Source organism: Triturus cristatus, chromosome 1_2, assembly GCF_964204655.1.
Source record: "Triturus cristatus chromosome 1_2, aTriCri1.1, whole genome shotgun sequence".
NCBI lineage: Eukaryota > Metazoa > Chordata > Amphibia > Caudata > Salamandridae > Triturus > Triturus cristatus.
In genome coordinates this window covers 421,843,173-421,869,846 of record NC_140580.1, presented here as the reverse complement: position 1 = coordinate 421,869,846, position 26,674 = coordinate 421,843,173, and positions in this window count along the sequence as shown.

Genomic DNA, 26,674 nt, shown 5'->3' with positions numbered 1-26,674 from the left:
ACCTACATACACTAGGGAACATTATGCGTTGGGGTCCCCCTGTGATTAGCATGACCTCCTCTGTAAGCCCCTAGTATATAATAGGGCAGGGGGATTAAAACTACCTCTTAAAACAAGTCGTTTTTGCACACGTTAACTCAGGCCCCGTCCCCTCCCTTCACCACTGTGTAAACACGCCCTGTGTCCGTTTTTATTTGGGAGATTAAGTTCATTTGAATCCTGAGGGTCCCTAGGGTCCAACTAGCCCACTAGGTACCTCCAGTAAGTGCCACAGAGCTGCGTTGCAGAGAGGTGTAAAAAGTGGCACAGCCTGGACCACCTCTCTGCAATGCAGCTCAGTGGCGCTTACTGGAAGCACTTGGTGGGCTAGTTAGCCCCCAGGGGCCCTCAGTATTGAAGGGAAATTATATCCCCAATTTAAAACGTGCCATAGTGCGTGTTTGCACACATCACCTCAGGCCCCGTCCCCTCCCTTCACCACTGTGTAAACGCGCCCTGTGGCTGTTCTAAGTTGAGAGATTAAGTCCCCTTGAATCCTAAGGGTCCCTAGGGTCAAACTAGAACACTAGGTACCTCCAGTAAGCACCACAGAGCTGCGTTGCAGAGAGGTGTAAAAAGGGGCTTGGCCTCAGAACACCTGTCTGCAGTGCAGCTCCCTGGCGCATACTGGAGATGCCTGTTGGGCTAGTTGGCCCTCAGGAACCCACAGTATTGAAGAGGAATTAATTCCCCAACTTACAACTCGCCAGGGGGCGCGTTTGCAGAGTGCTGCAAGGAGGGGGCGTGGCCTCCGGCACGATGCCAGTCTTTAATTTATTTACATTTTTTAAGAAGGGGGGCTGTGTGGTTCCCCTTCTTATTCTAATTTATTGGCCCTGATGACCCCATCCCCCAGGGCCTGTCTCCTAATTATATTTTTTTTACCCCAATCCCCAGGGCCGGCCACTGTTTTTTATTATTTTAAAAAAATATATATTTATAGACACACCTAGGACATGCTGGACAAACCGTACGTACCTATCACCATGACGATTTGAGTGATATTCATTAAAAGGCGACTATGCATACAATGAATCCACGTGGAATGTATTTACACCACTAGTGAAGCTCTGACATGTCTGATGCCCTACCGTGCCTAATCCCGGTAGACACCCTTGTCGTTTATTTATACAAACATGGGTAGCTATTGACGGGCACATTTAATACACATGCACACCAAGCCATTCAACGGGGATTCGACAAAAATTCGACCAAAACTATGTAAGAAACCCCCCTCACGGTTAATAAAACACACATCCACTGCCGGATGTGTAATACTTTTTATTTACTCTCTGGAAAGGGGACGAACATCACTTGAGAGTCACAGCGCGCTCCTGGCAGAGCCCAATGCTGTGTTACACCCACCATTGCCTGCCGAGTGCCACACACCTCTGTGTTGTATTCCACCAGCTAGTGCAAATGCTATGACACTCTCTAGCCCATGTGCACTGTAACACCACCCCGTGAATATGTCATGCCACACTTGTCTTCGCACGGGTTATATTGCCCCATCTAACGTGCCTTCCTCGATGCCTATGTTATAACGCACAGTGCTATGCCATACATATTACAATCTGGGATCCATATCTTTGTCACAGTGCATATGCAACGTTACACTCCCCAGCACATATTTTATATCACAACTTTAGAGACTAGTTAGGTTACACAACACTGCCCTGTGCATATTACACTCCAAGGCGCACATCGCATAGCACGCACTAGTGCCTGTGCTAGCTCGCGCTCTCCAATGAATCTGTCATTGCGCACAATGTATTGCATATTATATTTGACGCCCGGTTCATCTTATATCACACTTTTTGGTGCATAGTTTATACCATACACTATATATAGTTTTCATTTTCAATCGTGCTCTCAGGACTATGTTCTATATAACACTGTGTTCACCTACCCTTTTCACGGGCATTACATTTTGCGATAGGGGATGGAGGGTCAGGGGGTGTTTCTGCCAAGTGAGCCCGGAGTCACAGTCACAAACGTTCTCTTCTTCCTGAATAAAAGTGAGATTATGCTGCATATTTTAAGTAGTTCGCACAGACACACGTTTTAAAAACAATAAAGTTCCTAATACCCGCCTTCTCTGAACAGTTAGCTTGCTGCCCCATCCCCCTCCTCCCTATCCTCTGTTGTGTGAATCCATGGACTAGCCTCCTCCCTCCTGCCATGCATGGTCTGATGTACTGCCACTGCCCTCAATTTAATATGATGTACCAGTCCCCTCCTCCTGCCCTCCATTGCCCAATTCTATGCCCCATCTTTGACCTCCTGCTTAAGCTCTGTGCTTAGCTTGCTGCCCCTATTCTCCTTCCCCCTGCCCTCTGATGTCTTTGTGCATGCCCCTGCTTCATCCTTTTTGCCCACCATGTTCCATGGACCTGCCACTCCTATCTACTCTGAGTGTTCTGTTGAGCTGCCACTCCCCTCCCACCTGCCTAGCATTGTCAGATGACTGCAACCTGTCCCTGACACCTCCACCCTGCCTGTCCACATGCCATGCCCCTATCCTCTTCCTCCTGTCCTACATGGTCCATTGTACTGCCACACCCTTCTGCCCTCCCTGGTCTGTTGTGCTGCAACTGCTCTTCCTGCCTGCCCCGTGCGGTCTGTTGTGAGGCCCATTCCCCTGAACTTTCTTGTCTGTGCACAGGTCCTGACCCTCCCTTCTATCCTCCATCGTCCTTTGTGCATGCACCTGCAGCCTCCTTCTTGCCCTTCATAGCCATTGTGCTGCCATTAACCCTCCCATTTGCCATGCATGGTCTTCTGTGCTGCCATGGCCCCTCCCACCTTCCCTGTGTGGTCAGTTAGCTGCCCCTGACCCCCTCCCACCTTCCCTCCATGGTCTGTGTGTATGCCATCACAGTCTCACTGTTGCTCTTCATAGTGTGTCTTGCTTCTAGTGCCCATCCTGCCTGACCTCCATGGCTATCTTGCTGCTCCTGCCCTGCCCCCTTGCCCCCAGCCCTCTGTTTACATGTGCAGACCCCTACTCCCTCCCTCCTGGCTTGTCTGTTCCATTGTAATGCCCCTGATCCGTCCCTCCTGCCCTTTATGGTCTGTTATGCTGCAGCTTTCTCTCCTGTCTGTCCATTATGGTCAGCTAGCTACCATTGCCTCTTGCCCCTCTGTGCTCTGTTGTCCATGTGCATGGTCCTGTCACCTCCCTCTTGCGTTCTATGGATTGTTGTGCTGTACTCCCGTCCTGCATGCCCTGTGTGGTGTATTGTGCTGCTGCAAACCCTGATGCCTGCCTTGCAGGGTCAGTTTGGTGCACCTCTCCATGTCCCTCCTGTCCTCTGTTATCCAATTCCATGTCCCTACCCCATTTCCTTCCATGATCCAATGTACCATACTTGCGAACATTTTGAACTTGGTAAGAGGGAGATTTTGAAAAAAAACTGGGGTATTGATTTTCCCCTTTGAGTTACATTGTAAAAGAGGAGATTGTAGACAGGAGACAGATCAAATAAAGCCCATTTGAGCTCAAAAACATTGGACGTTTCCTGGCTGAATCGGGTCTGTTGGCATGTATGGTTGTACTACCATTGCCTCTTCCTTCTGCCCACAATGGTCTATTACATTGCCACAGCCTCTCTTGCAAGTCCTGTATTGTTGGTTTGTTGCCCCTGCCCCCCTTTCCACTGCCCTCCATAGTCTGTTGTGCTGCCACGGCCCTTCCTGCCTGCTCAGTGTGGTTAAATTGTTGCCTTTGCACATTCCTACCTGCCTTCAATTTTCAGAGTCCGTGCCCCTGGCCTCTGCCTCTCAACAGTATCCTAATGAACAACTAGATTGCTAACATTCTATATTTATTACAAAATTGTGGAACGCCCGACGTCATCTTGATGTAATCAAAACTGTAATACCTAGAGCATTTCCTTTAGAAATTACATATATGAGAGGGTCTTATTGGCATCAAAATTCTGGTTAGTGCTCTAAAAGACTAAAATAAGGACATATTTTCTGAGTTTTCAAATAGCGACAAAGCACTTTTAAATTATTTGTTATCTTCATGTTTTTTTATCCAGTGGAACACTTGATTAAATGTTGCACTTAGGGGAGAGGATGTGGTGTTACTTCCAGAACTGCAGACTTTGCAACTGGGGAACCAGGTTGGAGTTTCTGCTGCAGCTCGACATTCTGTGATTCTGGTCAAATCACTTAGTCTCCCCATGTCTACAACCAAAATGAATTTGTTCTTGTGTGATGTAACCAATGCTCATGTAAAGCACTCCAATGCCTGACAAGTCTGCACTATATAACACTTCAAAAACACAAAATAATAAGTGTTTTGCACACTTCTGTCATTGGGCTATATTTGGGCTACATCTGGGTGATTTTGGGCTACATTTGGGCTCTTTTGTCTCCGGTGGCCATCTTGGGAGATTTATTTGTTATGAAGTTTCCTAATTTCCTCATGTACTGCAGTCTCCTCAGTAGGAAATGCTTTCAGTTTTTTACTTTGATTCCATCATGAAGGTATTCAGATATGTCACACATTTGCCATAAATTCTGAAAGTTAGCACTCTAGTTGCTCATTAGATCACTGTAGTAAAACTACTGTTCACCATGGAAGTCTGCTCCTGGTATTAAAAGTGCATGTTTCAGACTGCATGTCAGAATTTTGTAATGAAATAAAGAGGATTTGAGAAGTCACTCAAAATGTGCCCTCATTTTCTTTCTTCAGCATTAATCATAATTTCTATGACAAAATGAACCCTCTCATTGTGTTCCTTTTTAAATTAAATGTTTTAAGTGTTACCAGTTTATTCCAATCAAGATGGCTTCAGGTGTGCCATACTTTTGTCATAATAAAGACAGTAAGTGCTCTAGTTGTTTTTAAGAACACTCTGGGACATTCTGTCATTGGGCTATACTTGGGCTACATCTGGGTGATATTTGGGCTACATTTGGGCTCTTTTGTCTCTGGTGGCCATCTTGGGAGACTTATTTGTTATGAAGTTTCCTAATTTCCTCATTTACTGCAGTCTCCTCAGTAGGAAATACTTTCAGTTTTTTACTTCGATTCCATCAAGAAGGCATTCAGATGTGTCACACATTTGCCATAAATTCAGAATGTTAGCACTCTTTTTGCTCATTAAATCACTGTAGTAAAGCTACTGCTCACCAGGGAAAACTGCTGCTGGTATTGAAAGTGCATGTTTCAGTCTGCATGTCAGAATTTTTTAATGAAATAAAAGAGGATTTCAGAAGTCAAAATGTGCCCTAGTTTTTCTTTCTGCAGCACTAATCATACTTGTTATGGAAAAATGAACCCCCTCATTTTGTTCCTTTTTAAATTAAATGTTTTAAGAGTTACCACTTTAGTCCAAGCAAGATGGCTTCAGGTGTGCCATACGTATATCATAAGTAGGACTGTTAGCGCTCTAGTTGTTCTTTGGAACACTCTGGGAAGCTGCAGTAGAACACAAAGGAATCAACTGACAGTCTCTGCCCTTGTTGGATGTACATGTTTTACTGAGAATGTCAGACTTCATTCTCACATGACTGAGAAAGATAATGTGAATTTACAGAAAATAAGCTCTCAGTTTAGCTTATACATCACCTTCCAAACCTCTGTGGGAAAAGCATGAGAAAATATTTTTCTCTCAATCATGATATCCCAGCGGAAGGCTTTTTCACATGGTGAAATCACCTTAGAACATACCACAATTCCTAAAATGAGTATGGTACCATCAACAAATGATTTATAATGTAACTAAAGTCTTAAAATCTTCTATTAACTGCAATGCTTTTTAATGAGTTGCTATCATGTATATTGGTCCCAAGATGGCTGCCGACACTTCTTGGATGAAGTGCTGACAGCCAATCAGATCTCAGAATGAGATGTGTGGTTAGGCTCCGCCCACATATATATGATTTTACTTTTGATTTTCTCAGGAACTACAGAACAGATTGACACCAGACCTGCAAAAGGCACTTCCCTGAGCTGAGGACTACCTCTCTGCCAAATTTCAAGTAATTCTGTTCAGCCGTTCGGGCTGTACCTTGGACTAAAGGTCCCTATGGAAAATTGCATGGGGAAAACGCGTTTTGGGACCCCCCTTTTTTCTCAGCCCCCGCTTGACAAATCCCCCCGAGACTTCCAGGGCAGGAGTGGAGCGGAGCGCCCCACCTATTTTGAAAATTTTGCGAGGATTCGTCAACCAGCGCCAAAGTTATTCCAAATAGAATGTTGCGGATTTCCTATGGAAACATGGTCCTAACTATAACTATCTACTGGCGACCGCCAGTAGATAATATATATATATATATATATATATATATATAAATATATAGATAGATATTACCTACTGGCGGTCGCCAGTAGGTAGTTATAGTTAGGACCTTGTTTCCAATGGAAATCCGCAACATTCTATTTTGAATAACTTTGGCGCAGATTGACGAATCCTGGCGAAATTTTCAAAATAGGTGGGGCGCTCCGCTCCGCTCCTTCCCTGAAAGTCTGGGGGTGGTTCGTCAAGCGGGGCTGAGAAAAAGGCGGGGTCCCAAAACGCGTTTTCCCCATGCATTTTTCCATAGGACCTTTAGTCCAAGCTGCAGCCCGAACGGCTGAACAGAATTACTTGAAATTTGGCAAAGAGGTAGTCCTTAGGTCAGGGATGTGCCTTTTGTAGGTCTGGTGTAAATGTGTTCAGTTTTTTCTGAGAAAATAGCATTTAAATCAATATATATCTATAGGCGCGCTCCGTGCGCTTACGGCAAGCTTACCGTACGCGTACGCTGCCATGCGCGAGCTCAATTCTGATTGGTGGTTACATGACTGTAAACATTCGAATCGGTCGAAATCAGGAAGTGTCGGCCTCCATTTTGTGTGTCTCACACTGATAAAAAAAAGGAGGAGAACGTGGAAAGGGGGAAACGAAGAGAGTTGCAGACCCCCTAGCGTTTGTCAGGGGGTCCAAGAAGGCCATAAAAGTATGAAAAATACTTTTTTATTTTTTTTTAAATCGCGGGGTGTGCGTACGGTAAGCTTACCGTACGCGTACGGTAGAAAATAAAAAAAAAGAAGAAAAAAACAAATTTAAGTGTTAAGATATTAGGGGGCTCTAAAAAGAGCCGTTGTGTTCATTGAGTGTTTTTTGGTACCGATGCAGAGTCTAAAGTTCAAGAGGAAGACTCTGTTCCCTTCATCATTCAAATGTACACCGTCTCCTCTATAAATGTCTTGCATGTTGTAACGAAAGTTGTTGTGGTATATAGAACCCATACCATAGTCTCTGAGGAAAGCAGAAACAGATTTGTTGACGTGCTTTCTTGCTTTGTCAATCTGCGGACAAAATTGGTTGGACCAGTTCCACTTTTGCCTTTGGCATATGTTAGAATATACAAAGGCAGATTGAGGAAAAAGCGACATCAATTGCACAAAGGTGTCCTTAATAAGCATTTCCAGACCTACACCAGTTAAAGTGCCTAGGTCATTTCCACCACAGTGCACAATAATAAGGTTAGGCTGTGGGAGATGAAGAAAGGTTTTCACCAAAGGCATTAATTGGTGCCACTTTAACCCTCTCTGACCAATCCATTTAATGTCTACATTTGGCAAAGCATGGTCTCTCACCATACCTCTTTTTTCTGCAAATGTTTCACTCCAGAAGACATAGCTGTGACCTACAATCCACACTGTGAACATCTTTCAAGGAGATCTGGATGCACTCTGAAGGTGTCTTTCAGTAGAATGGCAATATGAAATGAAAGACAGTTTGAAAATGGAGGCATACATATTTTTTTAAAATAAAAAGAACTCATTGGCTGTTTCACACCATTCTACACTAAAAACTAGGCTGTATGTGTACATTTTTAGAAGCATGTTTTGTATTGGTTCAGAAAATTGTGTTCCCACAGAAGAATAGTTTGGATTTGCTGTTAGGTTGGACAGGTGAAGCACTCTTGGTCTTTCGATTTGAAACATTGTGTGGTGAACTTCTGACCTCTCTCCTCACAGCAGTGTTCCATGAGCTGTTGCTATGGTAGCAGGCAGAAGTCAAGTTGGGGGAAGGGTACATTTGGAAAAGTGTTGAAGTTTTCAACCAATAGAAATGTATGATTTCATTTGAAAAAAAGTTGGAAGCACAGAGATTTGTAATTAACATGTATATGTGTGAAAAAAGAGAGGGAAACATTGCCATTAATTGGTTCTGCTCAGAGGAGAGAGGTGTACAGCTCTGATATTCTGACTCTGATAGTCTGCTGTTTGAGTGCCACATTTCTTTCTCAACTAACTAATTTTAAAGGTGAGTTATGAGTTTGAGAGGGGATGTATGTGGTGATTTTTGCATGAGTCTGTGAGCACAGAGGAATTGCTGTCAGAGATGTATTTCGTGTCTCTCTGGTTCTTTTGGGAAGTAACCATGCATATGTCTCTTGCAACTGAAAATACACAGTCTGCATAAGCAGACTGTTAGCACACACCCAGCAGTTTATCCTGTAGAATCATGCTGAGTATTCACAAGTGACTGGTGTTTCATGGAAGCAGTGAGTAACGCTAATACATTCAACATCACTAAGGCTGATTTCTTTTGCTGGAGTGTAGTCAGTCACCAAGGTCACACATGTTCATGGTCTGAAAAAGCTGTTTGCACATGTGCTGTTTTCTGTATCTGAAAACTGTAATGAAAATGTTTGCGACTGTTAGAGTAATTAACACTTGCAGGAAAAAACAGTAGTAAGTGTGCTTTGAAATTGGCAAGCAAATTTCTTTTTATGCCTAAAAACACAGAAAACAGTAGTAAGTGTGCTTTGAAATTGGCAAGCAAATTTCATTTTCTGCGTAAAATCACAGCATGAGTCTGTGAGCACAGAGGAATTGCTGTCAGAGATGTATTTCGTGTCTCTCTGGTTCTTTTGGGAAGTAACCATGCATATGTCTCTTGCAACTGAAAATACATAGTCTGCATAAGCAGACTGTTAGCACACACCCAGCAGTTTATCCTGTAGAATCATGCTGAGTATTCACAAGTGACTGGTGTTTCAGGTAGCAGTGAGTAACGCTAATACATTCAACATCACTAAGGCTGATTTCTTTTGCTAGACTGTAGTCAGTCACCAAGGTAACACATGTTCATGGTCTGAAAAATCTGTTTGCACATGTGCTGTTTTCTGTGTCTGAAAACTGTAATGAAAATGTATGCGTCTGTTAGAGTAATTAACACTTGCAGGAAAAAACAGTAGTAAGTGTGCTTAGAAATTGGCAAGCAAATTTCATTTTCTGCCTAAAAACACAGAAAACAGTAGTAAGTGTGCTTTGAAATTGGCAAGCAAATTTCATTTTCTGCGTAAAATCACAGCATGAGTCTGTGAGCACAGAGGAATTGCTGTCAGAGATGTATTTCGTGTCTCTCTGGTTCTTTTGGGAAGTAACCATGCATATGTCTCTTGCAACTGAAAATACACAGTCTGCATAAGCAGACTGTTAGCACACACCCAGCAGTTTATCCTGTAGAATCATGCTGAGTATTCACAAGTGACTGGTGTTTCAGGTAGCAGTGAGTAACGCTAATACATTCAACATCACTAAGGCTGATTTCTTTTGCTGGAGTGTAGTCAGTCACCAAGGTCACATATGTTCATGGTCTGAAAAAGCTGTTTGCACATGTGCTGTTTTCTGTGTCTGAAAACTGTAATGAAAATGTATGCGACTGTTAGAGTAATTAACGCTTGCAGGAAAAAACAGTAGTAAGTGTGCTTAGAAATTGGCAAGCAAATTTCATTTTCTGCCTAAAAACACAGAAAACCGTAGTAAGTGTGCTTTGAAATTGGCAAGCAAATTTCATTTTCTGCGTAAAATCACAGCATGAGTCTGTGAGCACAGAGGAATTGCTGTCAGAGATGTATTTTGTGTCTCTCTGGTTCTTTTGGGAAGTAACCATGCATATGTCTCTTGCAACTGAAAATACATAGTCTGCATAAGCAGACTGTTAGCACACACCCAGCAGTTTATCCTGTAGAATCATGCTGAGTATTCACAAGTGACTGGTGTTTCAGGTAGCAGTGAGTAACGCTAATACATTCAACATCACTAAGGCTGATTTCTTTTGCTAGACTGTAGTCAGTCACCAAGGTAACACATGTTCATGGTCTGAAAAAGCTGTTTGCACATGTGCTGTTTTCTGTGTCTGAAAACTGTAATGAAAATGTATGCGACTGTTAGAGTAATTAACACTTGCAGGAAAAAACAGTAGTAAGTGTGCTTAGAAATTGGCAAGCAAATTTCATTTTCTGCCTAAAAACACAGAAAACAGTAGTAAGTGTGCTTTGAAATTGGCAAGCAAATTTCATTTTCTGCGTAAAATCACAGCATGAGTCTGTGAGCACAGAGGAATTGCTGTCAGAGATGTATTTCGTGTCTCTCTGGTTCTTTTGGGAAGTAACCATGCATATGTCTCTTGCAACTGAAAATACACAGTCTGCATAAGCAGACTGTTAGCACACACCCAGCAGTTTATCCTGTAGAATCATGCTGAGTATTCACAAGTGGCTGGTGTTTCAGGTAGCAGTGAGTAACGCTAATACATTCAACATCACTAAGGCTGATTTCTTTTGCTGGAGTGTAGTCAGTCACCAAGGTCACACATGTTCATGGTCTGAAAAAGCTGTTTGCACATGTGCTGTTTTCTGTGTCTGAAAACTGTAATGAAAATGTATGCGACTGTTAGAGTAATTAACGCTTGCAGGAAAAAACAGTAGTAAGTGTGCTTAGAAATTGGCAAGCAAATTTCATTTTCTGCCTAAAAACACAGAAAACAGTAGTAAGTGTGCTTTGAAATTGGCAAGCAAATTTCATTTTCTGCGTAAAATCACAGCATGAGTCTGTGAGCACAGAGGAATTGCTGTCAGAGATGTATTTCGTGTCTCTCTGGTTCTTTTGGGAAGTAACCATGCATATGTCTCTTGCAACTGAAAATACATAGTCTGCATAAGCAGACTGTTAGCACACACCCAGCAGTTTATCCTGTAGAATCATGCTGAGTATTCACAAGTGACTGGTGTTTCAGGTAGCAGTGAGTAACGCTAATACATTCAACATCACTAAGGCTGATTTCTTTTGCTAGACTGTAGTCAGTCACCAAGGTAACACATGTTCATGGTCTGAAAAAGCTGTTTGCACTTGTGCTGTTTTCTGTGTCTGAAAACTGTAATGAAAATGTATGCGACTGTTAGAGTAATTAACGCTTGCAGGAAAAAACAGTAGTAAGTGTGCTTAGAAATTGGCAAGCAAATTTCATTTTCTGCCTAAAAACACAGAAAACAGTAGTAAGTGTGCTTTGAAATTGGCAAGCAAATTTCATTTTCTGCGTAAAATCACAGCATGAGTCTGTGAGCACAGAGGAATTGCTGTCAGAGATGTATTTCATGTCTCTCTGGTTCTTTTGGGAAGTAACCATGCATGTGTCTCTTGCAACTGAAAATACATAGTCTGCATAAGCAGACTGTTAGCACACACCCAGCAGTTTATCCTGTAGAATCATGCTGAGTATTCACAAGTGACTGGTGTTTCAGGTAGCAGTGAGTAACGCTAATACATTCAACATCACTAAGGCTGATTTCTTTTGCTAGACTGTAGTCAGTCACCAAGGTAACACATGTTCATGGTCTGAAAAAGCTGTTTGCACATGTGCTGTTTTCTGTGTCTGAAAACTGTAATGAAAATGTATGCGTCTGTTAGAGTAATTAACACTTGCAGGAAAAAACAGTAGTAAGTGTGCTTAGAAATTGGCAAGCAAATTTCATTTTCTGCCTAAAAACACAGAAAACAGTAGTAAGTGTGCTTTGAAATTGGCAAGCAAATTTCATTTTCTGCGTAAAATCACAGCATGAGTCTGTGAGCACAGAGGAATTGCTGTCAGAGATGTATTTCGTGTCTCTCTGGTTCTTTTGGGAAGTAACCATGCATATGTCTCTTGCAACTGAAAATACACAGTCTGCATAAGCAGACTGTTAGCACACACCCAGCAGTTTATCCTGTAGAATCATGCTGAGTATTCACAAGTGACTGGTGTTTCAGGTAGCAGTGAGTAACGCTAATACATTCAACATCACTAAGGCTGATTTCTTTTGCTGGAGTGTAGTCAGTCACCAAGGTCACATATGTTCATGGTCTGAAAAAGCTGTTTGCACATGTGCTGTTTTCTGTGTCTGAAAACTGTAATGAAAATGTATGCGACTGTTAGAGTAATTAACGCTTGCAGGAAAAAACAGTAGTAAGTGTGCTTAGAAATTGGCAAGCAAATTTCATTTTCTGCCTAAAAACACAGAAAACCGTAGTAAGTGTGCTTTGAAATTGGCAAGCAAATTTCATTTTCTGCGTAAAATCACAGCATGAGTCTGTGAGCACAGAGGAATTGCTGTCAGAGATGTATTTTGTGTCTCTCTGGTTCTTTTGGGAAGTAACCATGCATATGTCTCTTGCAACTGAAAATACATAGTCTGCATAAGCAGACTGTTAGCACACACCCAGCAGTTTATCCTGTAGAATCATGCTGAGTATTCACAAGTGACTGGTGTTTCAGGTAGCAGTGAGTAACGCTAATACATTCAACATCACTAAGGCTGATTTCTTTTGCTAGACTGTAGTCAGTCACCAAGGTAACACATGTTCATGGTCTGAAAAAGCTGTTTGCACATGTGCTGTTTTCTGTGTCTGAAAACTGTAATGAAAATGTATGCGACTGTTAGAGTAATTAACACTTGCAGGAAAAAACAGTAGTAAGTGTGCTTAGAAATTGGCAAGCAAATTTCATTTTCTGCCTAAAAACACAGAAAACAGTAGTAAGTGTGCTTTGAAATTGGCAAGCAAATTTCATTTTCTGCGTAAAATCACAGCATGAGTCTGTGAGCACAGAGGAATTGCTGTCAGAGATGTATTTCGTGTCTCTCTGGTTCTTTTGGGAAGTAACCATGCATATGTCTCTTGCAACTGAAAATACACAGTCTGCATAAGCAGACTGTTAGCACACACCCAGCAGTTTATCCTGTAGAATCATGCTGAGTATTCACAAGTGGCTGGTGTTTCAGGTAGCAGTGAGTAACGCTAATACATTCAACATCACTAAGGCTGATTTCTTTTGCTGGAGTGTAGTCAGTCACCAAGGTCACACATGTTCATGGTCTGAAAAAGCTGTTTGCACATGTGCTGTTTTCTGTGTCTGAAAACTGTAATGAAAATGTATGCGACTGTTAGAGTAATTAACGCTTGCAGGAAAAAACAGTAGTAAGTGTGCTTAGAAATTGGCAAGCAAATTTCATTTTCTGCCTAAAAACACAGAAAACAGTAGTAAGTGTGCTTTGAAATTGGCAAGCAAATTTCATTTTCTGCGTAAAATCACAGCATGAGTCTGTGAGCACAGAGGAATTGCTGTCAGAGATGTATTTCGTGTCTCTCTGGTTCTTTTGGGAAGTAACCATGCATATGTCTCTTGCAACTGAAAATACATAGTCTGCATAAGCAGACTGTTAGCACACACCCAGCAGTTTATCCTGTAGAATCATGCTGAGTATTCACAAGTGACTGGTGTTTCAGGTAGCAGTGAGTAACGCTAATACATTCAACATCACTAAGGCTGATTTCTTTTGCTAGACTGTAGTCAGTCACCAAGGTAACACATGTTCATGGTCTGAAAAAGCTGTTTGCACATGTGCTGTTTTCTGTGTCTGAAAACTGTAATGAAAATGTTTGCGACTGTTAGAGTAATTAACGCTTGCAGGAAAAAACAGTAGTAAGTGTGCTTAGAAATTGGCAAGCAAATTTCATTTTCTGCCTAAAAACACAGAAAACAGTAGTAAGTGTGCTTTGAAATTGGCAAGCAAATTTCATTTTCTGCGTAAAATCACAGCATGAGTCTGTGAGCACAGAGGAATTGCTGTCAGAGATGTATTTCGTGTCTCTCTGGTTCTTTTGGGAAGTAACCATGCATATGTCTCTTGCAACTGAAAATACATAGTCTGCATAAGCAGACTGTTAGCACACACCCAGCAGTTTATCCTGTAGAATCATGCTGAGTATTCACAAGTGACTGGTGTTTCAGGTAGCAGTGAGTAACGCTAATACATTCAACATCACTAAGGCTGATTTCTTTTGCTAGACTGTAGTCAGTCACCAAGGTAACACATGTTCATGGTCTGAAAAAGCTGTTTGCACATGTGCTGTTTTCTGTGTCTGAAAACTGTAATGAAAATGTATGCGACTGTTAGAGTAATTAACGCTTGCAGGAAAAAACAGTAGTAAGTGTGCTTAGAAATTGGCAAGCAAATTTCATTTTCTGCCTAAAAACACAGAAAACCGTAGTAAGTGTGCTTTGAAATTGGCAAGCAAATTTCATTTTCTGCGTAAAATCACAGCATGAGTCTGTGAGCACAGAGGAATTGCTGTCAGAGATGTATTTTGTGTCTCTCTGGTTCTTTTGGGAAGTAACCATGCATATGTCTCTTGCAACTGAAAATACATAGTCTGCATAACCAGACTGTTAGCACACACCCAGCAGTTTATCCTGTAGAATCATGCTGAGTATTCACAAGTGACTGGTGTTTCAGGTAGCAGTGAGTAACGCTAATACATTCAACATCACTAAGGCTGATTTCTTTTGCTAGACTGTAGTCAGTCACCAAGGTAACACATGTTCATGGTCTGAAAAAGCTGTTTGCACATGTGCTGTTTTCTGTGTCTGAAAACTGTAATGAAAATGTATGCGACTGTTAGAGTAATTAACACTTGCAGGAAAAAACAGTAGTAAGTGTGCTTAGAAATTGGCAAGCAAATTTCATTTTCTGCCTAAAAACACAGAAAACAGTAGTAAGTGTGCTTTGAAATTGGCAAGCAAATTTCATTTTCTGCGTAAAATCACAGCATGAGTCTGTGAGCACAGAGGAATCGCTGTCAGAGATGTATTTCGTGTCTCTCTGGTTCTTTTGGGAAGTAACCATGCATATGTCTCTTGCAACTGAAAATACACAGTCTGCATAAGCAGACTGTTAGCACACACCCAGCAGTTTATCCTGTAGAATCATGCTGAGTATTCACAAGTGGCTGGTGTTTCAGGTAGCAGTGAGTAACGCTAATACATTCAACATCACTAAGGCTGATTTCTTTTGCTGGAGTGTAGTCAGTCACCAAGGTCACACATGTTCATGGTCTGAAAAAGCTGTTTGCACATGTGCTGTTTTCTGTGTCTGAAAACTGTAATGAAAATGTATGCGACTGTTAGAGTAATTAACGCTTGCAGGAAAAAACAGTAGTAAGTGTGCTTAGAAATTGGCAAGCAAATTTCATTTTCTGCCTAAAAACACAGAAAACAGTAGTAAGTGTGCTTTGAAATTGGCAAGCAAATTTCATTTTCTGCGTAAAATCACAGCATGAGTCTGTGAGCACAGAGGAATTGCTGTCAGAGATGTATTTCGTGTCTCTCTGGTTCTTTTGGGAAGTAACCATGCATATGTCTCTTGCAACTGAAAATACATAGTCTGCATAAGCAGACTGTTAGCACACACCCAGCAGTTTATCCTGTAGAATCATGCTGAGTATTCACAAGTGACTGGTGTTTCAGGTAGCAGTGAGTAACGCTAATACATTCAACATCACTAAGGCTGATTTCTTTTGCTAGACTGTAGTCAGTCACCAAGGTAACACATGTTCATGGTCTGAAAAAGCTGTTTGCACATGTGCTGTTTTCTGTGTCTGAAAACTGTAATGAAAATGTATGCGACTGTTAGAGTAATTAACACTTGCAGGAAAAAACAGTAGTAAATGTGCTTAGAAATTGGCAAGCAAATTTCATTTTCTGCCTAAAAACACAGAAAACAGTAGTAAGTGTGCTTTGAAATTGGCAAGCAAATTTCATTTTCTGCGTAAAATCACAGCATGAGTCTGTGAGCACAGAGGAATTACTGTCAGAGATGTATTTCGTGTCTCTCTGGTTCTTTTGGGAAGTAACCATGCATATGTCTCTTGCAACTGAAAATACACAGTCTGCATAAGCAGACTGTTAGCACACACCCAGCAGTTTATCCTGTAGAATCATGCTGAGTATTCACAAGTGACTGGTGTTTCAGGTAGCAGTGAGTAACGCTAATACATTCAACATCACTAAGGCTGATTTCTTTTGCTGGAGTGTAGTCAGTCACCAAGGTCACATATGTTCATGGTCTGAAAAAGCTGTTTGCACATGTGCTGTTTTCTGTGTCTGAAAACTGTAATGAAAATGTATGCGACTGTTAGAGTAATTAACGCTTGCAGGAAAAAACAGTAGTAAGTGTGCTTAGAAATTGGCAAGCAAATTTCATTTTCTGCCTAAAAACACAGAAAACCGTAGTAAGTGTGCTTTGAAATTGGCAAGCAAATTTCATTTTCTGCGTAAAATCACAGCATGAGTCTGTGAGCACAGAGGAATTGCTGTCAGAGATGTATTTTGTGTCTCTCTGGTTCTTTTGGGAAGTAACCATGCATATGTCTCTTGCAACTGAAAATACATAGTCTGCATAAGCAGACTGTTAGCACACACCCAGCAGTTTATCCTGTAGAATCATGCTGAGTATTCACAAGTGACTGGTGTTTCAGGTAGCAGTGAGTAACGCTAATTCATTCAACATCACTAAGGCTGATTTCTTTTGCTAGACTGTAGTCAGTCACCAAGGTAACACATGTTCATGGTCTGAAAAAGCTGTTTGCACATGTGCTGTTTTCTGTGTCTGAAAACTGTAATGAAAATGTATGCGACTGTTAGAGTAATTAACACTTGCAGGAAAAAACAGTAGTAAGTGTGCTTAGAAATTGGCAAGCAAATTTCATTTTCTGCCTAAAAACACAGAAAACAGTAGTAAGTGTGCTTTAAAATTCGCAAGCAAATTTCATTTTCTGCGTAAAATCACAGCATGAGTCTGTGAGCACAGAGGAATTGCTGTCAGAGATGTATTTCGTGTCTCTCTGGTTCTTTTGGGAAGTAACCATGCATATGTCTCTTGCAACTGAAAATACACAGTCTGCATAAGCAGACTGTTAGCACACACCCAGCAGTTTATCCTGTAGAATCATGCTGAGTATTCACAAGTGGCTGGTGTTTCAGGTAGCAGTGAGTAACGCTAATACATTCAACATCACTAAGGCTGATTTCTTTTGCTGGAGTGTAGTCAGTCACCAAGGTCACACATGTTCATGGTCTGAAAAAGCTGTTTGCACATGTGCTGTTTTCTGTGTCTGAAAACTGTAATGAAAATGTATGCGACTGTTAGAGTAATTAACGCTTGCAGGAAAAAACAGTAGTAAGTGTGCTTAGAAATTGGCAAGCAAATTTCATTTTCTGCCTAAAAACACAGAAAACAGTAGTAAGTGTGCTTTGAAATTGGCAAGCAAATTTCATTTTCTGCGTAAAATCACAGCATGAGTCTGTGAGCACAGAGGAATTGCTGTCAGAGATGTATTTCGTGTCTCTCTGGTTCTTTTGGGAAGTAACCATGCATATGTCTCTTGCAACTGAAAATACACAGTCTGCATAAGCAGACTGTTAGCACACACCCAGCAGTTTATCCTGTAGAATCATGCTGAGTATTCACAAGTGACTGGTGTTTCAGGTAGCAGTGAGTAACGCTAATACATTCAACATCACTAAGGCTGATTTCTTTTGTTGGAGTGTAGTCAGTCACCAAGGTCACACATGTTCATGGTCTGAAAAAGCTGTTTGCACATGTGCTGTTTTCTGTGTCTGAAAACTGTAATAAAAATGTATGCGACTGTTAGAGTAATTAACGCTTGCAGGAAAAAACAGTAGTAAGTGTGCTTAGAAATTGGCAAGCAAATTTCATTTTCTGCCTAAAAACACAGAAAACAGTAGTAAGTGTGCTTTGAAATTGGCAAGCAAATTTCATTTTCTGCGTAAAATCACAGCATGAGTCTTTTATGGCCTTCTTGGACCCCCTGACAAACGCTAATGCATTCAACATCACCAAGGATCATTATCTTTGCAGGAGTGCAGTCAGTCAGCCAGGTTACACATGTACATGCTCTAAAAAAGCAGATTGCACATGTGCTCTTTTCTGCCTCTGAAAACTATAAAGAAAATGTGTCAGACTGTTAGAGTAATTAACAATTGCAAAACAAAAAAAAAAGTGTGCTTTTGAATTGCAAATGAAATATCGTGTTCTGCCTAGAATTACACCAAGAGTCTGTGTGCACACAGGAATTGATCTTAGAGATTAAATTCGTGTTGGTTTTCTTGTGTTTTTCACTTGTAGGAAAGGGATAGATAGTGTTATAAGCAAAGAAAAGATCAGAACAAATATAGTAATATATTTAAATTACAAAAAGGTATTTTTTTTTAGTTTCTTTCAGGTATTGCTCCAGAGCAGTGAAGGAAATATAAGATGCCTATCAAATCAAGACAGAGAAAACAACAGAAAAAAAATGTTTATTTGAAGACAACTGGAGGACCCAAGTTAGTTGAAGATGCTCATGTTGGGAAAAAGAAAAAGTCTTCTGGTAAGCAGACAAAGGAATTCTTTAAAAATATATTCAAAAAAAGGAAAAATTTTAAAAATGCCCCCATTGGAAAAACTGTTTCAAGTAGAAAACAACAGGAGAATAGTGAGAATTTACTAAATGCTAATGTACAAGCAGAAGCTATAAAAATTAACTTGAAAAGAAAATCAGCATTTAAAGAGATCCGTAGGAAAATGTTTCGGGGAAGAGTGATGTCCAATTTGCTAAAGGATGTGAAAAAATATAAGAAAAGAGCTACATTTTTAAAGAGAAAAAAGATATTGAAGCCATTGCAGCTAAGGCTTTAGATTTAAAAAGAAAACTATTCATTTTAATTTTGAACAGGATGCGTACATTAGAAAAAATAGTTAATGTAATGAAGTCACAAAGCAAAAAGAAAAGAGTAGTAAAAATAAATAACTTTTGTAAAGTGTTTTTAGGAGAATGGATGCATAGTTCAAGTACTGAACCATTTTTTAATGAAGAGAGTTATCTTCAAAGTAATAGTTTGCTGCATGCAGTTGACACCAGTGGTCGAGCATATGAAGTTAAGGATGGTTGTGTAATGGAAAAGGAAAAATGGTTCCAAGAAATGAGGAAGAAGTGATTGCAGATGAGGTTATGGGGAGACGTCCTAAAGCCCCAGTGTATACTTGGAATTGTAGTAGTATTTGTACTTTGCGACAGGAATCTATTGATAAATTACGTGAGTTTTTAAGAGAATATAGTAAAAAGAGTGTTAAACAGAAGATTAAGGTGCTTCAAGGACTAGATCCATGCAGAGTGAGAGAGAATACTGGTGTGCAAGGACACTCTCTGGCTTGTTTATTTTGTTTTTGGTCTTGTTTTATGCAGATAAATATTGTTATTTTTCTAAAGTGGTGTGGACTCTTTTGCAGTGTTTTCACTGTGTTACTCTCTGTGTGTACACATACTTTACACATTGCCTCTGAGATAAGCATGACTGCTCATGCCAAACTACCAAGGGGATGACCAGAGGTTATCTGATGTGTGTGACTCCATTACCCTGGCTAGAGTGAGAGTCCCTACTTGGACAGGGTGCAAATCACTGCCAACTTGAGAGCTAATTACTAACACTAAGAATAGAGGATATCTTTGCTGATTAAGAGCCTAAGCTATACATGACTAGTTAAAAAATGTTGATGGTTTTTAACTCTATACTATCTCTATCAAAGATCAAATCAAAAGACATCTCAGTAGTAGTAGGAAGAGAATGTAGAACCCTCCGTAAATAAGAAATTTGAAGATCAAATTACAAAATTTGCTATCATCTCTAATGAAAGACCAAATATTACTTGTATTTGTTGCAGGAGAAGCCATTACAAAATCCAAACAAGGAATGTTGATCTCTACAAAAAAAGTGAAGAAGAAGATAATTATAAGTGGAATGATTTTGCAACATATATATTTCTTGAAAATTGTTTTGATTTGGGTGAAGATCATTGTATTTGTAAATACTGTTACAAGTTGGAAGAAAATAAAATGCCAGCTAGAGCTGTACATAATAATTTAGAATTGGTTGAAGTTCCTGCAGAACTTTCTGATTTAAATACGTATGAGTCTATACTCATTCAATGTGTTCATCCGTTCCAGACCATAGTACGTATGGAGCCAAAAACAGGCAAATTACCTCCTTCAGATTTACAGAGAGGTTTAAAAGGAAGAGTTGTCTATTTGCTGTTGGATTTGAAAAAAAATATGGAAACTATTGATACAAATACTTTGGAAACTGAACCATTAGTTATTCTGGTTAATGGTGTACCTACAAAGAGTAAGAAAATTTGGCAGGAGCTGGTAGATGTACGGAAAGTACAAAGAGCAAATTTATATTTGAAAAGGAATAATAAATGGTATGAATCAATTAATATAGATGAAGAAGAAGAAGATTTAGTAGGAGACACAGACACAGACACACCAACTGGGCAAAATGAAAAAATAGACAAGTCAAAAGAAGAAGAAATTTATGAACATTTCAGCATACATCCTCTTCATTCAAAAGAAGTAATGGCAAACCCCATTGATCTGTTTCAAATGAAAAAAGCACAAGGAACTCCCGTGAGTGTATGGGAGGAGAGTTTGGAAGCTCGTTGTTTTCCCCAGCTGTTTCCTACAGGAGAAGGTGGACGATATGATGAACGTCCAGTACAGATTCCTGCTTCTGAGTATCGGACTACAAGATTATATGCAGAAGATCCCAGATTTCGTCAAAGTATTCCTTATTTGTTTCCTTATTTGTTCCATCTGTTATTTGAAAGTGACTTGTCTGCACTATCTTATGCAGTAAACCACATTTTAAAAAGTGGAACACATCTACATAATGTGTCTGCTAAGGATTTTATGAACAAAGTGCAGCAGCGAGATGATCATTTGGGATCACAATTGATCAATCTGATGGCTTGTCAGCGTGGGACGAATGAATATTGGTACCGACGCCATGGAGAATTGAAATGTATGTTACGGAATTTAGGAACTCCAACATGGTTCCTAGCCCTAAGCTGTGCCGAGTACGCTTGGGAAGATTTACTGGATTTTCTACGAGAGGCAAATTCAAACATTAAAAACATCGAATACAAGACAGCAGGAGAATTGTGCTCATTGGATCCGGTTAATGTTTGCAGATATTTCAATCATAGATTTGAGGCTATGATGTCCTTTATCTGCAATAAAAAAAATCCACCACTTGGAGAAGTTGTGGATTTCTTTAAGAGAAAAGAGTACCAAGCCAGAGGTGCTCCTCACATTCATATGCTGTTGTGGATCAAGGATGCTCCAAAATTTGGAACAGATGCTGATGAAGCAGTGTTATCTTTCATTGAAGAATATGCAACATGTGCTATACCCAAAAGCACAGAAGAGAAAAAGTTAAAAGAGCAAGTTTTACGTTTCCAAAGTCATCGCTGTGGAAAATACTGACGACGGAAGTACAAGACCAAAGATAAATTCTACACAAAATGTCGATTTGGATTTCCTAGACCTGTTCTTTCAAAAGGAAGAGTCAACAGTTTTATGTCAGCTGTGCGACATACTATTACAAGAAAATCTCCCAAAAATACGTACAACCTAAGAAGAAAAGAAGAGTCAAAATATATAAATGACTACAACCCTGTCATTTTATCCATGTGGAATGCTAACATGGATATTCAGTATGTGGCAGACAATTCTATTGCTGTTGCTCGGTATGTCACATCTTACATCACTAAATCTGAGAAAACGGAATTGAAGGAAATGTGGGAAGAGATTTCTCACGAGAAAACTGTCAGTAAGAAGCTGTACAGTTTCAGTTTAAAGATGTTATCGCATCGAGAAATTGGATCCTACGAATGTTCAGATAGGTTATCATCTGCAAGTCTATACTCGAAATCAAGAAGAATAATTTGGGTCAGTTTAGGCCTTGCAGGAATGCGAAATCGAGTACTGAAATCTGTTGGAGAAATTGAATATTTGGCCGAGAACGACCCAGAAAGTACAGATATTTTGAAAACAAACATGTTGGACACATATTACCCAAAAAGAAGTCATCATCTTGAGAACATGTGTCTCTATGAAGTGCTGCAGAACTACATTTTTTCACGGAAAGCCACAGAAGACATCAACAATGGAAAATATAAAGTCATTGGTGAGGAAGGATGTTTAGTGAAGCAAAGAAAAGGAAGTTTGATTAATCACAGGAAGCTGAGTTGTGACACTACTGACAAAAAGGAATTTTACTACTTGGCACTTTTACAGTTGTTTAAACCATGGCGTTCAGAGGACGAACTACTTGGAGAATTTCAAAGCTATGAGGATTCATTTAATGCATGTAAAGATACCATTGAATGCAGTATTTTCAGGAATTATGTCCAAATGTTAAACGAAGAAATTGAACAGGAAGCTACAATTGCAGCTGAAGTAGCTAGAGACAGTTCTCAAGACAGCCAAAGTTCTGGAACGCTCAGTCAAGATCCCCTAGGACAACCAATCGTAGAAAATGAAGCTGCAATAGCCATGACTGAAGTGGGAACGGCAATGAATCAAGCAAAGGAAGATTTAATAGAATTACCAGATTTGGAACAACAACTGAATGAAGAACAACGACAAATTTATGAAGAAGTCAGAAAAAAATTGATCACGTATTACTACATGAAAATAAAGAGTGCACATGCACAGCATTTGAACCAATTAGGTTGTATGTGAGTGGACAAGCTGGAACTGGGAAAAGTTTCTTAATTAAAGTCATCAGAAGCTACCTACAGCAAAAAATTGATTCAACTTTATCTTGTGTTGTTACTGCTCCAACTGGGTTAGCAGCATATAATATAAAAGGAATTACTCTCCATCACTTGCTAATGTTACAAGTGGAGCATGAGAACAAAATAGAATATCACAAGCTAACTGGTGAAGCATGTTTCGAAGTTTCAAGAGTGTTGAAGAAGATGCAAGTTCTCATTATTGATGAGGTAAGCATGGTATCAAACTTAATGCTTGCCTTTGTGCATTTAAGAATGCAGCAAATTCTAAAAAGAGACTATGACGTGCTATTTGGTGGAAAACATGTTATAGTTTTTGGGGATCTACTGCAGCTCACTCCAGTTAAAGGACAACCAGTGTTTAATACTGTGACACATGAGGACATGAAGAAGTCATTAGGAAGCATTGGTAATGCGAATATTTGGTCATTCTTTGAGTACAAAGAACTCACTACCAATATGAGGCAAGCAAATGATGAAGAATATGGAAGTATTCTGAAAGATATCAGAATTGGACTACTCACAGAAGTAGGCAGAAAAGCATTACAGAGTCGGTTGCTACATAATTTATTTCCAAGTGAAGAAATAGTTGCAGAGAAAAAGACATTAGTTGTTGTTCAGTCCGTTTTTTGCTTGTGAAAGACTTATATGTACGTAGGAAGCAGTTTCCATTTTCTCTAGCATATGCTGTAACTATTCACAAGTGTCAAGGATTAACTGTTGATAGTGCATTTGTAAACATTGGATCTACTGTGTTCAAAGAAGGTATGGCATATGTTGCTTTGTCACGAGTGAAAACATTATCTGGTTTATTCATGATAGACTTTGATGACTCAAAAGTTAGTGCTGATGCAAATTGTGTTAAGGAGTATAATAGATTAAGAAGAACCTATGCTCCTCATTTAGGTCAGTATCCTGTGTTGGAGAAACGTGTTGTTTGTCGGAAAAGGAGATTTGAGAATATTTGTAATGAGGATGTAGAGAAGAGAAAACAAAAAGACAGTGATGTGATTGAAAGCAAAAAGAAAAAGGACAATGTTGAACAGGTTGTTGGTTGCCATTTTGAAAATAGCTCTGGTGTCAACTGCTACGCAATTGTAGTGCTGAATGTTGTATTTTATCTTGAAAGTTTGCAAGAGCAGATAATAGAAAATCATGAAAAAAGATTCTGTTCTGTGCTAAGTCTTCTTTATGAGAAACTGAGTGTTGATAAAGCTAAAATAGAAAGTGCGAATGAAATTAGAAATCTATTAGATGTTTGTTCAGGACGAACACAGTTTTCTCAAAATGTCCAGCAAGATGCACAGGAATTCTTGATGTACATCCTTTTGGTACTTGAAGATGAAGGGGTAGAAATAGAAAATATGTTTGGTCTCTCTTATAAATGGGAACATAGTTGTGAAAACTGTTTCTACACATGCAGCTCTAATGTTGATTCTGAAAGGTTTATCTATTTAACATTGCCAGAGACTAAATCAGTGACTTTTAGTAAATTAGTTAAAGATGCCAATCACAACATGGAATTTTCTAAATGTAAATCAGACATGTTTTCAACGTTATTTTTAAAGAAATATGGACAGTATGTAATTTTAATGATGCAACGTTGTAGAGCTGATGGAACAAAATTGGACACTTTAATAAAGAAATTTACAGGACAGCAATTATCAATTTCTGGCAAAACTTTTGTAACAGTTGCAATCATTTTCCATGATGGGCCTTTTGTAACTTCTGGTCATTACACAGTTTTTCTTAAATGTGAAAAAGGCTGGACACTGTGTAATGATTCTGAATTGGTTTTCAAGCAACGTTTGCCTTTTGATTTAGCAAATTCCTATTTAATTTTTCTGAAACCAAAATTTTAGAAAGAAATTGCAACATCTGTAGAAAACATTATTACAATTTAATTGGATTACCATCGGAAATGTCATCAAAAATTATTATAAAAATTACCATTTGGTCTTACGGAAAGGTAATAATTTGCATTGTGGACTTCTTTGACACAAATTATTTTGGGGATTATGCTTATGCAACAGAATTTTCAGACGATATTTACTGAAATTAGTTATTGTTCTTACGTGAGATTTATATTGCAAATGTTTCCTTTCTATTACGGTATGTTTTAGTGAGAAGAGATTCTGGGCTTTTTTTAAACAATCTTTCTGATTGTTTTTTTTTTTGCCCGCTGTTTTGATGAATGCAATTGCTTTTACGATTTACAGTAAAATGCAATATATTCTGAAAACAGCAAAAAAAGGGCAAAAATATGTGTTGAAATATGAAAATATGTGCACTGTATTCTAAAATGTATTGTTAAATATTAATACCTTTTTCTTTTTTTACAGATTGAGAAAGGAAAAATAGGAAAAATATAAAAATAAACTTCTTTATAGAAAGTTAAATATATCACTTATTTTTCTTTAAGTTATTTTCATTGTCAGGTAAGTGTGAAATTTCTGGAATTATCACACATTTACTTTAATGCTCACTTTTTTTCACTACTCTTCTCTATGCTTTTCTCATTTCTGTAATAGTCCCTCATGGACCTTGTAGGTTGATTACATTTTTTGGGGTTTTAAAAAAAAAAAAAAAAAAAAAAAAGTCATTTAAAAAGAGGTAAGGTTGGCTCTTAAAAGAACCGTTGTGTTCATAAAGGGAAAGAGGAAAGAAAGAATGGGAATACTAACAAGGACCACAGATGTGCTGGTCTATCCTATTGTTTATGAGGGAAACACTGGTCTCCGCATGAACAATAAGGCCATGACATCTTGTGCACCTCATTGTAACCCTCCCAAAACGAGGGTTTATATCCAGTGGACCAGAAAAGGGTGATGCTCCCACCGCAGAGGAAGGGCTCAGCTGAGCTGCCGAAGATGTACTCGGCTGAGCTTCTGCAGGTGTGCTTGGGTGACTTACTGGAGATGTTTCTCCAGTATGTCTAGCATAAGTCCTGGGATGTTTATCCTTAATGTGTCTAACCATAGAGTGATTTCCAAAGGAATACTTCTTCCTTGGATTCCCTCTAGATAAGACACGCTCACAAAGTGAGCAGGTGACTAAAGGAGCATTTACCTTTTTCTGCCCCTCTGGATAGGTGAAATATTCCCATACAAAAGAAGTCTTTTGTTTCCTCCTTCTCTCTCTGATGATGCTGCTACCAGGCTCACTCTCAGAAGAGGACTGCTGTTCCGCCATCGTATCACAAAGACAACTCAGCTCCTTCTCCTAAGGGATCACAAGCAGAAATGAGGGGAATGGGTGTGGTGTAGGAAGGTTCTAGAACTGAAAGTAGTTTAAACCAATCAAAAGTGTTGTTTCTTGATCACATGACCCACCGTGCGCGTACGTTATGCTTACGGAGCGCTTACGGAGCGCTTACGGTAAAAGTACGCATGCGCGTATAAAAGACACGCACACGCGCGCACGCGCGCATGCGCATAACAGGCACGCTCCAACACTTCTGCGTAACGTGCGCGCGCGCGTACGCGTGTAACGTATGCGCATACGCGTCGCGTACGCAGTACGAACGTCTAGGCAAATTGCGTAACCATACGCAAACAGAGTCGAAATATTACGTACATAAAGCAAAACGTGCGCTTACGGTAAGCTTACCGTACGCGCACGAAAAAAAAAAAAAGATTTAATATGTTATACTACTATATCTTACCTGTTTGGTTAAAAAAAGGTGAAAAATTATATATTGCAGAATTTATTACATTTTACCATAGTGTTTAAAGGGAATATAAAGTTAAAAAAAAAATTAAAATCCGACTTTGAATGAAGTTATAAATCTGGAAGATCATTGTAAACATTATCGAATGAAGAAAGAAAAAAGAGAGAAAGAATGTTTCCTTTGGGACTGCTGAAGTTATTTGTTTATCTATTAGTG